This window comes from Gopherus flavomarginatus, chromosome 1 (genome assembly GCF_025201925.1).
Source record: "Gopherus flavomarginatus isolate rGopFla2 chromosome 1, rGopFla2.mat.asm, whole genome shotgun sequence".
In the NCBI taxonomy this organism is placed as follows: Eukaryota; Metazoa; Chordata; order Testudines; family Testudinidae; genus Gopherus; species Gopherus flavomarginatus.
Window position 1 is genome coordinate 370421135 of NC_066617.1, and position 17323 is coordinate 370438457.

Here is a 17323-nt window from a genome sequence, read left to right on the forward strand (position 1 = left end):
AGGAGACACTCGGTAGGGTGGGGTTCTGATTGGGTGAGCATTACCTGTGTCAATGGAGTGGTATGCCCATTCAGTCCGTCCTGGGGTGGCTGAGAACAATGGGGCGAAGCTAGTGCACAGCTCCTTGATTTGTTGCCTCTGAAGACGTTCCAGGGTGGTTAAGAGGTTCACCACTTCCAAGCCACCGTCTTTTTTCCCGTCGTAGCAGACACCGTCAGGCCACTCAGCATCATCTCCCTGGACTGTAAACTGACAAACCTGTAAGTCTGTGGAATAGAAAGGCTTGAGAGAATTAACATGGTACACTCTGGGCTTTAGTGAGGAATTGGGAAATGCTATGAGGTAGTTCACAGTTCCCAGGCACTCGTGGACCGTGAACGGCCCTTCCCATGATGCTTCCATTTTATGGGCCTGTTGCGCCTTCAAGACCATAACCTGGTCTCCTACCTTGAAGGAACGTTTTCTGGCATGTCTGTCATACCAGGCCTTTTGCTCTTCCTGAGCATCCTTTAGGTTTTCTCTGGCAAGGACTAAAGAGTGTCGGAGGGTGCTTTGTAGGTTGCTTACAAAGTCCAGACTGTTAATTCCTGGAGAAGGCGTAAACCCCTCCCATTGCTGCTTCACCAACTGTAATGGCCCCTTAACCTCGTGACCGTACACAAGTTCAAACGGTGAAAACCCTAAACGGGATGTGGTACAGCCCTGTAGGCAAACAGCAACTGCTGCAACACTAGGTCCCAATTATTGGAGTATTCGTTGATGAATTTACGTATCATGGCCCCCAAAGTTCCATTAAACCTTTCCACCAGGCCATTGGTTTGATGATGGTACGGGGTGGCAACCAAGTGATTAACCCCATGAGTTTCCTACAGTTTTTCCATGGTCCCTGCCAGGAAATTAGATCCTGAATCTGTAAGGATGTCGGAGGGCCAACCTACCCTGGCAAAAATGTCTGTTAGGGCCAGGCACACAGCGTTAGCCCTGGTGTTGCCTAGAGCTACTGCTTCCGGCCATAGGGTAGCAAAGTCCACTAAAGTCAGTACGTACTGCTTTCCTCTGGGTGTCTTTTTTGGGAAAGGACCCAGAATATTGTCTCTCCATGCAGTAACCTTCTTTCCACCCACTCTCAAATTTTCCCTTCGCTCCAAGGGTATTTGAGAGGCATCTGGGCCTGGGGATCTTGTGGGTGATGGTGGTGTAATGAACTGCACTCGGATGGCGTTCTTTGGACAGTTGGCCTTGATATGTCCCAGTTCATTACACTTAAAGCATCTGCCATCTGATGGATCACTGGGCCAAGGTGAGTTACTGGAGACTGGTGAGGTGGAGGAATAGTGTGTCTGTGGCTTTACTTGGGTTGTAGGTGGGGTCTTCGGCTGTCCTCGGTGTGCCCCCTGGGGTATTCGTTCCCCTTGACCGTAGCTTTCTTGCTTTCTGCCACTTCCATCCATCTGGCTCCAATCTCCCCCGCCTCAGCGAGATTTTTGGGTTTTCCATCTTGTATGTACCGTGTTATGTCCTCAGGAACACCATCCAAGAACTGCTCCATTTGTATGAGGAGGTGCAGTTCTTCCAAGGATTTAACATTGTGTCCTGATGTCCAGGCCTCATAATTTTTCCCAACGTAGTAGGCGTGTTTGGGAAATAACACATCTGGTTTCCACTTTTGGGTTCTGAAACGCCGATGGGCATGATCCGGGGTTATCCCCATTCTGTATCTGGCCTTGGTTTGAAAAAGTTTATAGTCGTTCATGTTCTCCTTAGGCATTTCAGCTGCCACCTCTGCTAAAGGTCCACTGAGCTGTGGCCTCAATTCTACCATGTACTGGTCTTTAGGTATGCTGTACCCAAGACAGGCTCTTTCAAAATTTTCCAAGAAGGCCTCAGTGTCATCACCTGCCTTGTAGGTGGGAAATTTCCTGTGCTGTGGAACCATAATTGGCGAAGGGTTGTTAGGATTGGCTGGCGCATGCAGCCCAGCTTGCGCTAAGTCCAGTTCATGTTTTCTCTGTTTTTCCTTCTCTTCATTTTCTTTTTGTTGTTTTTCCATGTCTCGGCGGTGGGCCGCCTCTTCTTCTTTTTGTTTCCTTCTGTGGGCCACCTCTTCTTCTTCTCGTTTTCTTTTGTGTGCTGCCTCTTTGGCTGCTTGTTCTCTTTTGTAGGCTGCCACTTTGAAGCTTTCTTCCTTTTCCTTCAGCTCCACCTCTTTTTGTCTTTTTTTCAGTTGTCGCCTGTGTTCAGCTCCTTTGATTTGTTCTTCAGCCTCCATTTTGTATTGGAAGGCATGGTTCCTGTTTTCTTGTGTTGGGGTGCCCTCCGGTGTTTATCTTCTGACCTGCAGGCTCTGTTGCCTCCTGGGGTCTGCCTAGCAACAGTGCCTTTTTCCCTTTCTTCCTTTAGCTAATTTTTTCAATGTAAGGTAAACCAGAAAAACCACTTTATTTGCATGTATATAGTGCTGGTATATGACTGCTAATGGGAGTGCTATTGTCCGACAAAAGACCTGTTTGTCACAGCTTAATGGTTTCTTGCTTAATATGCAAGCCACAACTGCCAGAGAGAGCAGAAAAAAAAATTCTCTCTGGTTCCTTTTGAAAACCAAACCCTCTCTGCTAAAAAGCCCCTAGCAGTGAAAAGAAAAATATAATATTCCTACTGGCTTCTGGATTCTATCTTTCCCACTACGTTGCACACCATGTCAATAACCTAGTCCCAGATTTGGACCTTAGCGTCCAAAATATGGGGGTTAGCATGAAAACCTCCAAGCTTAGTTACCAGCTTGGACCTGGTACTGCTGCCACCACCCAAAAAATTAGAGTGTTTTGGGGCACTCTGGTCCCCACAAAAACCTTCCCTGTGGACCCCAAGACCCAAATCCCTTGAGTTTCACAACAAAGGGAAATAATCCTTTTCCCTTCCTCCCCCCCTCCAGGTGCTCCTGGAGAGATACACAGAAGCAACCTCCGTGAATCTAAGCAGAGCGAGTCCACCCTCTCTAATTCCAGTCCTGGAACAAAGAGCACTTCCCTCTTCACCCAGAGGGAATGCAAAGTCAGGCTAGTAAATCTAACACACACAGATTTCCCTCTGACTTCTTCCTCCCACCAATTCCCTGGTGAGTTCAGACTCAATTTCCCTGAAGTTCCCCACTAAAGAAAAACTCCAACAGGGCTTAAAAAGAAAGCTTTGTATAAAAAGAAAGAAAAATACATAAAAATGGTCTCTCTGTATTAAGGTGACAAATACAGGGTCATTTGCTTAAAAGAATATTGAATAAACAGCCTTATTCAAAAAGAATACAATTTAAAGCACTCCAGCAACTATAGACATGTAAATACAAAAGAACATAAAAATCCCCTATCTGATCTTTGGTACTTACAACTGGGAAACAGAAGATTAGAAAGCAGGAAATAGAAAAATCCTCCTCATAGCTGAGAGAGATTCAGGCAGAAGACCCAGAACAAGAGACTCACACACAAAAAACCCTCCACCCAGAGTTGAAAAAATCCTGTTTCCTGATTGGTCCTCTGGTCAGGTGCTTCAGGTGAAAGAGACATTAACCCTTAGCTATCTGTTTATGACACATGCAGGTCATGAAACTTTGTCTTTTTAATATTGATATTACAATGAAAAGTTTTGGCATAACATTTACACATTTGTACTTTGACACACACATGTAAACCCACTCGTTCCCCTCTGATCGTCTTTCAGAGATGATTTCTCAGGCTAGAGTGGGACATAAAATGTAGCATCTGTCATCTGAATTTCTTCAGAACCTGAAAGGTCCCAGTGTCTCAGCCCTCAGTCAGTGGCTTGTTAGCAAACAAAAGTCTAGTAGCTCCTCTGTCCCTGGGTTAATAGCTGACTGGTTCTCCTCAGGTTCCGCTCTGTCAGTCTGCAGCCTGTATCTGGAGTGGTAACAGACATTCCCTGAGCTCTCACTCTCTAGTACATAGTGACCTCAGAGCTGTTATTCAGACACGATGAGGGTTGGCAGGACACAGATTTCAATTTCAAATGTATGAGTATTCATGGAAATAGAACATCATTTCACACATGAAATGGCACAGAGGCTCATGGTTCAAGCTAGACCAGGGCTGGAAAACTGAGAGGTTTCTCCCCACCACGTACCCCCCATAAAAGTAAGACCCAAACTAAAATATTTCCTTTTTATCCATTCTCTGGGGTGTGTTTTCATAGAAAATGGATCATTTTTCTGTAAAATTTCAATTTCCACGATACTGCCCAGCTGCAGCTGCCTGGATCCCCAAGAGAAATTGGGACTTTTCATCTGCTTCTCCCTATAAGGTAAATGAAGGCTGCACTAGTGGAGTCTCTGGCTGCACTCTGGATATGGAAAGGTCAAAACCTCCTGTCATGATATAATTCCCCACTCTGAACCTTAGCGTCCAAGAGATGGAGTACCAGCATGAATTCCTCTAAGCTTGATTACCAGCTTAGGACCAGTAGCGCTGCCACCAACCAGGAATTCCAGTGCCTGGTACATTCTGGTCCCCCCAAAACCTTGCCCGGGAACCCCCAAGACCCAGACCCTCTGGATCTTAACACAAGGAAAGAAAATCCTTTTCCTCATCGTTGCTTATCCCAGGCTTCCCCTCCCTGGGTTACCCTGGAAGATCACTGTGATTCAAACTCCTTGAATCTTAACACAGAGAGGAAATTTCACCTTCCCCCCTCCTTGTCTCTCCCCCTCCCAGATTCTCCCTGAGAGAGACAGTAATCCTAACACGGAGAGAGATTAGCCTTTCTCTACCCCTTCCCTCCTTTCTCCCCACCGATTCCCTGGTGGATCCAGACCCAGTCCCTTGAGGTCTCAACAGAATAAAAAAACAGTCGGATTATTAAACAAGAAAAAGCTTTTAATTAAAGAAAGAAAAAACAGTAAAATTTATCTTTGTAAATTTAAGATGGAATATGTTACAGGGTCTTTCAGTTATAGACACTGCGAATACCCTCCCAGCCTAAGTATAAAAGTACAAATTAAAATCCTTTCAGCAAAATACACATTTGAACTCCTTCCAGCAAAATATACATTTGCAAATAAAGAAAACGAACATAAGCCTAACTCGCCTTATCTACTTAGTACTTACTATTCTGGACATGTAAGAGACTGTATCAAAGAGTCTGGAGAGAAACTTGGTTGCACGTCTGGTCACTCTCAGAACCCAGAGAAAACAACAACCAAATTCTAACAGGACACACAAAAACTTCCCTCCCTCAAGATTTGAAAGTATTCTGTCCCCTGACTGGTCCTCTGGTCAGGTGACAGCCAGGCTCACTGAACTTGTTAACCCTTTACAGGTAAAAGAGATATAAAGTACGTCTGTTCTATTAACTCCTATTATCTGTTTATCACACCTCCCTACCAGTCTATGGCTGATGATTTGTGCCCTTCAGCTACATCAACCAATCTGCCAATCTCTGTGGGCTATTGTGATAAGCCCTGGTAGCACATCTCTAATGAGCTACCAGCGAGTTGGTGAGGGTCCTGGAGTAGTTGGTGAGACCCAGAGATTGTGTGTGGGTGGGCCTAGCTCCCAATGGATCACTGAGATCAGGGCATAACTTTGGGGATTCCTGGGTCCTGAGTCCCCCCTTTTCATTCTTCAGGGAAAAGGATGGGAGCTCCCCTCCTGGAAGGAGCTGAGGGAAATTTCCATGTACAGAGACTTGTGGATTCTCTGTACTGTGATCAGCACCCTGGGTGTGTAATGCAGGAAAAGGGGCTGCTGCAGAGAAATCTGCTCCTATATTAATACTGTTAATCTATTTCAGTTTATTTCAGCAAGATCACAAGTAGCCATGTGAATAACAGGGATGATAAGCCCCAATTCCAGCAAGACAGCCTGCAGCAGGGCTGGTTCTGCAGGTTTCACTCTCTTTAAAATGCAAAGTGATGTGTAAAGGCTGCAAGCTGTTTCCATTTGCAGATGTTCTGTGCAGCAGCAGAGGACTCAGCTGGACTGTTGGGGTGACTCAGTGATGGGGATGGAGGGCAAGTAGCAGTAGATAGATTGGGAACCCCTCCCCTACATCTGCCCATGCTCCATGGGGAGTAATTTCATCTACACAGAAATCTGACATTCAAAGCGAGCTTGCAGTGCTAAAACCCTGATGCCCTGAGCAGTGATTTCTCAAGGAGTCCCATTTTTAGAGGGGCTATGTGCTCTGGGCCCAATCCTGCCAGGGGCTGAGGAAGAAGAGAGCCCATGGAATATCAGTGACTACTTCCCAAATTGCATCAGGTCTATTTGCTGCTGGAAATTTAATCAGCAAATGCATTTTCAGCAACTTTACTTTGACTGGATTGTAGATGCAGGAATTCAGAGCTGTGTTGCTCTGAGGGCACACAAGCAAGTCTCATTTTATGCGAGGGTTCCGTTCCACGGTTAGCGTGTAAAGTGAAAACCACGAATGGTGAAACACCCATTGAGTTGAATGGCGGGCGCAATCGCCTGCACTATAGATGCAGTTTTTAAATTGTAATTTTTTTCCCTGTTTTTACCGACTGCACAAAGCTGAATTTGCGCATGTTAAAAGCTCCTAAAATGCGACTTGCCTGTATTTTTGTTTTCTGACTGGTTGAAGGCTCCAGCACTTCTGCCCTGAAGATACCCCACAGCATTACAGGGCTATATTCATCTCTTTCCCTTCTCTGGTTTCCGAGGGCCAAATGTCAGGACTCGTAGCCTCCTTTCTCATGGGGTGAAATCTCACCATTATCCCACCCTCACACTGGGCCCTGGGCTACCGCACAATGTGGATGTAGCACCGAGCTCAATAGGTCCAGCTGGGTTTCTGCCTGCGGCTGACATGTGTGTGCTAAAGTACAGCTGTGTAAATGTTATGTCAAAACTTTTCATTGTAATACAAATATTACAAACAAACATTTCATGACATGTCTGCATATTGAAAGCCAGCGGCAGAGTTGTTGGAATTGCTACAGGAAGGAGCAGTGGTAACTGTTTGCAATGGGTTTGTGCTATTAACTCTCTGTTCAGTGAACAGCTGTATGGAACTCATCCCTGTAACTGAGCAGAAGCCATTTGTAATACTTACATTCAGGGTCATGCACACAATAACTCTACAATAGCCGTGCAAGACTTTCCAAAAAGTCCTGAGACAAAAGAGAACCGCTGGTCTGTGTTTCAGCAAAGAGGAGAGCTGAGGTGCTGGAAAGAGCAGTGTGATAGTTTTTTATGTAATTGACCTCCATCACCTGTTAAAAAAGCCTGGCTGAAGTAACTAGCACACTTAACTGGATATTAGTGCAAACACAGTGTTTGCACTATTCACCCATTTGCGATCCCAACCCCTCCCTCATCCAGCTGAAGTAACTGTCCATGTTAGCTTGTAGCTTACCAGATAACTACAATCCCTTGCACGGGGAGCAGGTGCGGGTCCTGTGAGGAGGAAGTGGAACCTGTAGGATGATCAAACTCTCTGGATTCAGTCAACATAGGCTAGGCAAAGCACTTCAGCTTCTCTTGGAGGGATTCTTGGGGTCAGAGTGTATCACTGGGAGCATTTGTAAGGGAAAGTTAATAGATTCCAGTTCCGATCGAATTTACACACGTAAATCTGGAGTGATGCCGTTATTGAACTCAGAACCAGACCCTGAAAATTTATCCCATGTGCTGCAAAGAGGCAGTGGCATAATTTGAACATCATGAGCAGAGAAAAAAAAATAAGGTACATAATGAGGCAATGAAACACGTTTATGAATAACTTAAATGCAGGACAGATAAACACAATGACCATTTTCACCATGCACTTGCCATATGTGTACACACGTCATGATAAATGGGCCACACTTTGAAGTTGAGGGCTAGAAAGAGTGTCTGTGTGAATGTCATTATTGCAAACTCACACAGTGCTCAAATAGACTGTGGAACTCTCATCCACTAGATACAAATGGGGCCAAGGGATTAGCCGGATTCAAAGAGGGACTGGATTTACACCACAAAATATGTCTAACTAGTGGTTGCCTGGAGGAAACTTTCCCTTGGAGCAGTTAACCTCCTAGCTCATTAATGCAGGGATTCCTTCATCTTCCCCTGATGCATGTGTAACTGGTTACTGAGCCAGAAGGACTGCAAGTCTGATCCAGTCTGGCAGTGCCTATCTTCCTATTGGCATATCCTATTGGGGGTATAAATCCAAATCTATGTTTTTTCTGATCTTCCTCGAGCTTCTGGGAATCCTAGATTTGCACTCAGAGCAGAAAGATGTCTTGTTAAATATTGTCTACTTTCCTCTTCTCTTTCCTTTCAGGAAGGAAAGTTCAAAACTTCTCGGACCTGCCCAGTACGGTATGTCAGCTGTCAATGACACCAAATTCACACCTGCAGGGTTCCTCCTCACCGGGATACTTGGGCAGGAAGACATCCATCTCTGTCTCTGTCTTCTTCTGCTTCATGTATGCTATTTCCATAGTAGGAAATTCAGTCATTCTGTTCATTATAAAAACAGATCCAATCGTCCATGAGCCCATGGACATTTTCCTTTCCATGTTGGCCATCACAGACCTTGGCTTATTGACAGCCACCATACCGAGGATACTGGGCCTATTCTTGTTTAAACTCTAGAGTGATCAGCCTTGATGCTTGTTTTCCTCAGATATTCTTCATCCTCTCTCTGCAATTCATTGAATCCTATGTGCTCTTGTTGATGGCATTTGACCGTTTTATCGCAATCTGTAACCTGCTGAGATATGCCTCCATCTTAACCTTGCCGAGAATAGCCAAGATGGGACTGGTGTTTGTGCTAAAAGCAGTGGCAGTAATATTTCCACTCCTCTTTCTCCTGAAACGGTCCTAATTCTTTTGAGCCAATATCCTCTCCCACTCCTACTGCCTGCACCAGGACGTCATGAAGCTGGTTTGTTCGGACATCACAGTCGACAACATCTATTGCTTGTTTTTTACAGTCATAATGGTGATGTTGGGCTCGCTGCTCATTTTCCTCTCCTATGCGATGATCCTCAAAGCAGTGCTGAGCATCACGTCCCCAACAAAATGCTTTAGAGCCCTGAACACCTGTGTCTCCCACCTCTGCGCCATCCTGCCTTTCTGCATGCCAGAGTTCAGCATGACTGTCATACACAGATTCCGGAAGAGCTCTTCTCCCTTGCTTCAAATGATCTTGGCCTACATCTACCTGCTGGTTCCTCCTTTAATGAATCCAATTGCGTACAGCATGAAAAGCTACCATCTTCATGCGAGGATAATCAGAGTGTTTGTAAAGTAAAGAGTCAGTTCATCATCCGGTTCCAGAGCTTGTGACACAGGTTATGACCACCTATTCCACCTTGGACCCTTATATACAAGGAAACAAGAGCTACTGATCTCCACTCTGTCGAGAGAGGCTAATACAGGGTCTAAGACCTGAAGCTTAGGGGGGGCCAACCCCACCCGCATTTGAGGGAGGACAACACTCCGGGGAAAAGAGACCAAGCCAGGCAGCAGCATTTACAAAGTCAATCTGTTCATGGAGAGTCAGAGGAATGGTGCGATGTTGGCCCCTAAACAGTCATAGCTTTGAATCTGGGGTTAAATGTCATTCACCAAGGACAGTCTCTTATGATCAGACTCTGTGTCGCAGGACAACAAGCCATTGTTCTCAGCCAATTTGGCCCATGCTACAAGGCCCGCTGGTTGCTAGGGAGATGGTGGAATTAGTGGACCCCTTCTGTTAATGGGCATGCCGGCGGGGTGGGATTCAGAAGTATGGACACCGGAAACAGTATAAGGGACCTACCATCAATCAAACCCTAACTCCTCCCCTTGGCCGTGTAAACCCTACCCCTTGACCCCTTAAAGCCCGACCACCTGTCACTGGAAGTCCCACCCATAGGGAATATTACTTCCGGGGTCAAGGAGGACACACAGCCGGAAGCAAAGTGTGTTATGTGACCCCTGTAAGAACTCCTCCCACTGCCCTCTACCAATCAGGAGAGGTTTCTTCCCTGTAGGCCCACCCTCAGAGGAGATTTGTCCAATCAGGGGTATTTCTGGGCATAGTGAGCTATCCAGAAGTGGTTTGTGTGATCCCTCCAATAACTCCTCCACTGCCCTATGCAAATCACGATGGGTTTCAGCCACACAGCACCGCCCTGAGAGCAGATTTGACCAGTCAGTGGTGTTCTGGGGTGGGGTGACCTGCCCAGAAGAGGGTCGTCTCACCCCTCTAAGAACTCGTCCCAGTGCCCTCTGCCAATCAGAGCGCAACACTATCACCCCATAAGTCCCAGCAATCGGGGCAGAAGAGGCCATCTTTTACCAGGAACACGTGCTTTAGAAATCGTGGAAACATGGACTCCTTCACCAGTCTGGTGAGAACTTCGGACTTTGTTTGAGCCCCAAGGGCCTTTGGATTTGTGTGGAGAAAGCGCTACATGAGCGACAGTTCCCGCGAGGGCCCTTTGACTCAGCTGTTGGTGGATATGCCAGAACCCGAAACCCAAACCCTCGTGAGGCACCCGATGAGCATGAAGGCCTCTCGTTGTTCACCCCTCAAAGGTGGAAGACGAACGCAGCTCAGGGGAGTCACCAGTGGACAAGGTGAAGAAAAAAGATGTTGCTCAGGTAAATGAATGATTAAGAAGTGACGATTGATGGTGGGGTGCAATGACATTAGGAACCGGGAGGTTGTGTAAATCTAAAAACAAGCAGTGGGGTGCTTACGCTGTTTCTTTTCTGAAAATCTCTCAACAGCTCGACGATGCCTTTCTAGAGGTCTTTGAGAACTGACATTGGTAGCCTCGTGGGAGCAGTGATGAGCTGTCAAACAGGTTCCCTCCTCCTCACCCCACGAGGTGGTCGTGCCCCCCTAAGGGTCATACCTTATCCAACACTCCATGATCTTGATACCTCCCGGGACCCCTGCCCCGTCCATTCCCCTTCCCTCTCTTGATTGTCCTCTGCCACTCCATCCAACTCCTCGTCTCTTTCCGGATCACCACCTGGGACCCCTGCCCCATCCAACCACACCTTTTCTCTGTTCCTGCCCCCCCACACCCTATCCAACCCTTGCTACGTGCTGACTGCCCCCCCGAACCTTTGCCCCCTTTCAATTCCCCTGTTCCCTGCCCTTTGACTTCCCTGACCCATATCCATTCCCCAACAACCCACCGAACTCCTCTGCCCTCTTCCAACACCTCGTCCCTGCTCCCTGCCCCCTTACGGCGCTGCTTGCAGCCATTCGGCTTCAGCCGGGTCCACTTGGCCATGACCGGAATGGGCGCTGCGGGGGCCTGAGACGAGCTGGACAGAGCCACTCAGTCGGGACCTGGACCAGTGCCAGTGCCGCGAGGTCAGGGCAGGAGCTGCTCAGCCGGTATCAGGACCAGCACCCTGGGGCCCGAGCTGGGCCGGGGAGTCGGGGCCCAGGGTGGGCCGGAGCCACTAGGCTGTGACCGGCACCACTGGCCTGGGGTCCGAGCCGAGCCAGAGCAGTTTGGTCTTGACTGGCACCAGCGCTGTGGGGCCCGAGCTGGGCCGATGCCATTGAGGCCAGAGCTGGGGGTGCTTGGCCAGGACTGAGCATGGGAGCTCAGCCTGGGACAGGCCAGGGGCCAGGCCGGAGGAAGACGCTCAGCCTGAGCTGGACTGGACCGTGCCATGCCTCTCTGGAGCCCTCTTCACGCCTGCCCCCAGCTTACCTGCCTGCTGCATGTTTCAGGCTTCTTGCAAACATCTGATTCCCTGGAAGCAGGGGAGGGGGAGGAGAAGGAGGGCAGAGTGTTCAGGGAAGGAGAGGGCAGTGAGCTGGGGCCAGGGGCCGGGTGGATAGCTGCCCGAACTTTAGTTACATTTAAAAGCTGTTTTAGAACCGGTTGTCCTGTAACAACTGGTTCTAAAAGGGTTTCTAAATTTAATAACCGGTTCCTGCGAACTGGTGGGAACTGGCTTCAACTCACCACTACGTAGGAGTAAATATATCATGCATCAGCTGTTTTTGCTCATGTCTGAGACACAGATCTCAAGAGGAAAATCCGGAAAAGGACAAAATGGAAGAATGAACCAGCTCAGACTCCCTAATGGTAGGGGTCGTGGTATCCGTTTTGACAGGCGGCTGTAAAAGTCGTGTTAAACCAGGCAATGAATAAAAATTATTTATTTAAATATGTCAATATGAATGTGTCCCCTTTCATATTTGTGTTAGTAAAAGACGGTACCAGTAAGTCATTTCTACACAGGCAGCTCTCTTAAAGAAAATATATTACATCCCCAGGGAAGTTGGGAGCTTCGGCGGGTTGAACCATCTTTCTCAAGTGGCCAGAAAGCATAGTAAAACTTTAAATAGAAGACAGGTAAAAGTTTGGCTTTCAGAGAGGGACACTTACACTTTACACATTTCCACCCCATCATCAACTTCAGCCTGGACCATTCCACACAAGAGATCCACTTCTTAGACTCTACAGCACTAATAAACGATGGCCACCTAAACAGCACCCTATTCCGGAAACCTACTGACCACTATACTTACCTACATGCCTCCAGCTTTTATCCAGACCACACCACTCAACCCATTGTCTACAGCCAAGCTCTATGATACAATCGCATTTGCTCCAACCCCTCAGATAGAGACAAACACCTACAAGATCTCTATCAAGTGTTCTTACAAGTACAATAGCCACCTGCTGAAGTGAAGAAACAGATTAACAGTGTCAGAAGAGTACCTAGAAGTCACCTACTACAGGACAGGCCCAAAAAAGAAAGTAACAGAACACCTCTAGCCATCACCAACCAGTTCCCAACCAGTGGCGTATTATCGCCTATGCCAACAAGGCCTAGGCTTAGGGCGGGTAATTTGCTCACACCCCCTCCCCATCTCTGCCCCTTCTCCAAATCCCTGGCCCTCCTCCTCCCCCAGGCGCACTGTTTCCCTCCTTCAACCTACCTCCCTGGTTTCCCACGGGAAAGTGCTGGGAGGGAGAGAGAAGCGAGTAGTGGCGCACTCAGAGGAGGCGAAGCAGACGTGAGCCGCGGCCCACGGGTGCTGGGAGTAACCCAGGAGAGGGGGCAGGAACCGCTTCCCACCCCAGCTCATGTCCGCTCCACAGCCACCATCCCCCGAGCGTACCACAAGTCCCCTTCTCCTCCCTCCCTGCCAGGTTTGCCGTGGAAGAGCAGAGGTGAGCTGGTGCATGGGGGTGCACGGCAATTTTTTGAGGGTCTAGGGGTGGCAAATTTGTTAATCTGCCACAGCCCCCAACTAAAACCTCTCCAGCACATCATCAAGGATCTACAACCTATCCTGAAGGACAATCCCTAACTCTCACAGATCTTGGGACAGGCCAGTCCGCTCTTACAGACAGCCCGCAAACCTACAGCAGCCACACGACAAAAACACTAACCCAGGAACCTATCCTTGCAACAAAGACTCTTGCTAACTCTGTTCACATATCTATTGAGGGGATACCATCATAGGACCAAATCATATAAGCCACACTATCACACGCTCTTTCACCTGCACATCTACCAATGTGATATATGTCATCATGAGCCAGCAATGCCCCTCTGCCATGTACTTTGGCCAAACCAGACAGTCTCTATGTAATAGAATAAATGGACACAAATCAGACGTCCAAGAATTATAACATTAAAAAACCAGTGGGAGAACAATTCAATCTCCCTGGCCACTCTATTACACACCTAAAAGACACAATATTACAACAAAAAAACTTCAAAAACAGACTCCAATAAGAGACGGCTGAATTGGAATTAATTTGCAAATTGGACACCATTAAATTAGGCTTCAATAAAGACTAGGAGTGGATGAGCCCCACTACAGTTCCTCACATCTTCTTGTCAATTGCTGGAAATGGGCCATTTTCATTACCACTAGAAACAATTCTTTTTTCTCCTGCTCATAATAGCTCACTTTAACTGATCACTCTCCTTATAGCATGTATGGTATCCGATGAAGTGGGCTGTAGCCAACAAAAGCTTATGCTCAAATAAATTTGTTACGCTCTAAAGTGCCACAAGTACTCCTGTTCTTTTTTCTCTTTACATAAATCGGCTTCAATACATTTTAAAAGAAACAAGACCATTGTTTCAGATGTGGATGTGCACTGGCAGGCAAATTTGGTGGATATGCACCGGTTCTCCAAACGCAGCAGCAGTTTTAAGTACATCTTAACAGTGATAGACATTCTATCCAAATATGCCTGGGCCTTACGCCTAAAAGACAAGACAGGTGTTGAGATATCCAAGGCCTTTCAAGCTATTTTCAGCAAAGGTTGCATGCCTCAAAAATTACAAACCGATCGGTGGAAAGAATTTTTAAACAAACCTTTAAGCAGATTGTTAAAGTGGCATGGAGTTCCCCATCTTCTTACTAATTCTGAAGTTTAAAGCAGGGGTTGTAGAGCTATTTAACAGAACTTTAAAACCTAGGAGGTGGAAATATTTTACAGCCTATAACACCTTTTGCTACACTGATGTGTTACCTGACTTTAAAAAGTTACAGCCAGAGTTTAACAGAACTATATGTACCAGACCCACTGATGTTAGCCCTTCAAATTCTTTGAAGGTATGGAAAATGGTTTACGGAGATGGTTTAAAATAACACCGGTAGTTGACCTTAAATAATCCCCCAGAGGGGGATTCCACTCACTCTCCCTTTTCACAAATATGACCCAGACAGTGTCGTAGTACAGGCACCACTCTTGCAACCTCTCTAGGAGGTTGTATAGTTCTAAGCGGGCATAAGCGGTGGTGAAACAGGCTATGAAGATGTTCGTATTGCCAGAGACAGAGTACCGGTCTTTTCTGTGCTTCCAAGACACACACGCTGTTTCATCATCGATAAACTCACAGGATGAAATCTTGTAATTGAGGGAAAAGAGGTACTGAAAGGGTGGAGAAATTGAAGAGGGTCCAGAGAAGAGCAACAGGAGTGATTAAAGGTCTTGAGAACATGACCTATGAAGGAAGGCTGAAAGAATTGGGCTTGTTTAGTTTGGAAAAGAAAAGACTGAGAGGGGACATGATAGCAGTTTTCAGGTATCTAAAAGGGAGTCATAAGGACGAGGGAGAAAACTTGTCCACCTTAGTTAGCCTCTAAGAATAAACAAGCAGCAATGGGCTTAAACTGCAGCAAGGGAGGTTTAGACTGGACATTAGGAAAAAGTTCCTAACTGTCAAGGTGGTTAAACACTGGAATAAATTGCCTAGGGAGGTTGTGAAATCTCCATCTCCAGAGATATTTAAGAGTAGGTTAGGTAAATGGCTATCAGGGCTGCTCTAGACAGTATTTGGTTCTGCCACGAGGGCAGAGGACTGGACACGATGACCTCTCGAGGTCCCTGCCAGTCCTAGAATCTATGAATCTATAAAATCTAAAGGTTTATTCATAAAGAAAAAAAGATACAGATGAGAGCTAGAATTGGTTGAATTGAATCAATTACATACAGTCATGGCAAAGTTCTTGGTTCAGGCTTGTAGCAGTGATAGAATAAAGTGCAGGTTTAAATTAAGTCTTTGGAGTACATGCCCAGGTGGGATCGGGTCATCAGTTCTTTGTTCAGAGCTTCAGTTTGTAGCAAAGTCCCTCCAGAGGTAAGAAGCAGGATTGAAGATAAGATGGAGATGAGGAATAAGCCTTTGATAGTCTTTTCCAGGTGTAAGAACACCTCTTTGTCCTTACTGTGGAAAATTACAAGCAAAATGGAGTTTGGAGTCATATGGACAAGTCCCTGCATACTTTGCTGACTCACAAGGTGTATCTGCTTTCTCTCAATGGGTCAGTTGTGTAGCTGATGGTCCTTAATGGGCCATCAAGCAGGCTAGGCAGAGCTGACACAAACTCGCCTGGGATGTCACCCAGAAGGATAGCGTAAGTTTGAAATACAGACAGGATAGAGCCAATATTCATAACTTCACCTACAAAATGACACATGCATACAGACAGCATAATCATAGCAAACAACCCATAACCTGGTTTTAGACCCCTTCTAGGACCCCCTTCACATAAGATTTGGTCCCCCTACAGGACCTTGGTTGTAACCATGTTCTATACGGTCCCAGTTCAAGTCAGTAAGGTGACACACACATCTTCCGGTTTGGTCATTTTCTTTAAAACATGGTCACGGTCTGAACTAAATTGCATAGCATTTATCAAAAAAGCAGCAAAGAATCCTGTGGCACCTTATAGACTAACAGACGTTTTGGAGCATGAGCTTTCGTGGGTGAATACCCACTTCCTCAGATGCATGTCATCAGATGCACATGCATCTGAGGAAGTGGGTATTCACCCACGAAAGCTCATGCTCCAAAACTTCTGTTAGTCTATAAGGTGCCACAGGATTCTTTGCGGCTTTTACAGATCCAGACTAACACGGCTACCCTCTGATACTTGAGCATTTATCAAGGTCACCCCTTACGCTAAATGTTCTTGTGTTACGCACAGACATTGCACAGCATACCCTATGGCAAGAACAGTGTTTAATAAGCTTTCCAAATACAGTTCAGCACACAGGCCCCGGAGCTTGCAATTTATATCTACTGAAGTCCTGGCGCCGTTGGGCTGGCACATCTATGACACAGCCCTCACAATCTTCAGAAAGCTTTTCCCTAAGGCAGTTATTCAGGACAGCATAAACAGCAACATTTACAATAGTCTCCACGACTTTTTTACGCGCACGATGTGACACTGGCTCAGTTAGTTCCATGCCAAGCCTCCTAAACTCCTCATAGCCGTCATCCTCGGAGTCCTCTTCAACAATTTGTATTGGCATTGAGCAAAAACAAGGAGAACCAGTTTCATCTTCGCTGCTTGATGTAACGCTATTCATGTCCTCTAGAAAGGCATCATCAAGCTTTCGAGAGATTTGCAGAAAAGAAACAGTGTAAGTCCTCACTGTTTGATTTTAAATATACACAACCCAACCACCAACCCCAAGTTCCTAAGCCTATTACACCCCATCATCAATGGTCACTTCTTAATCATTACCTGAGCAATGACTTTTCCATTCACCTTCTCCTCCGATGACTCCCTCAAGCTGTGTTTGCCTTCCACCTCACATGGGTTGGAAAATGAGAGGCCATCACACTCATCAGGGTGCCTCACGAGAGTTTGGGTTTTGGGTTCCGGCGTATCCATCAACGGCTGAGTCAAAGAGCCCTGGTCGGAACTGTTGCTGATCTACTGCTTTCTCCACACGTGTCCAAAGACCCTCGGGGCTAAAACAAAATCCAAAGTGCTCACAGAGTTGGTGAAAGAGTCCATATTTCCACGATTTCTAAAGCATGCATCCTTGGTAAAAGATGGCCTCTTCTGTCGCTATTGCTGG

The 17323-nt window shown here is 46.6% G+C and overlaps 1 long non-coding RNA gene and 1 pseudogene across 1 annotated transcript in view; both read left to right on the plus strand.

Annotated features, from left to right (window-relative positions):
• LOC127039912 (uncharacterized) overlaps positions 1–17323 on the plus strand; it is a 235179-nt gene that overhangs the window by 3761 nt on the left and 214095 nt on the right. The gene's annotated exons all lie outside the window — the stretch shown is intronic.
• On the plus strand, positions 8336–9270 carry LOC127058141 (olfactory receptor 51G2-like; annotated as a pseudogene).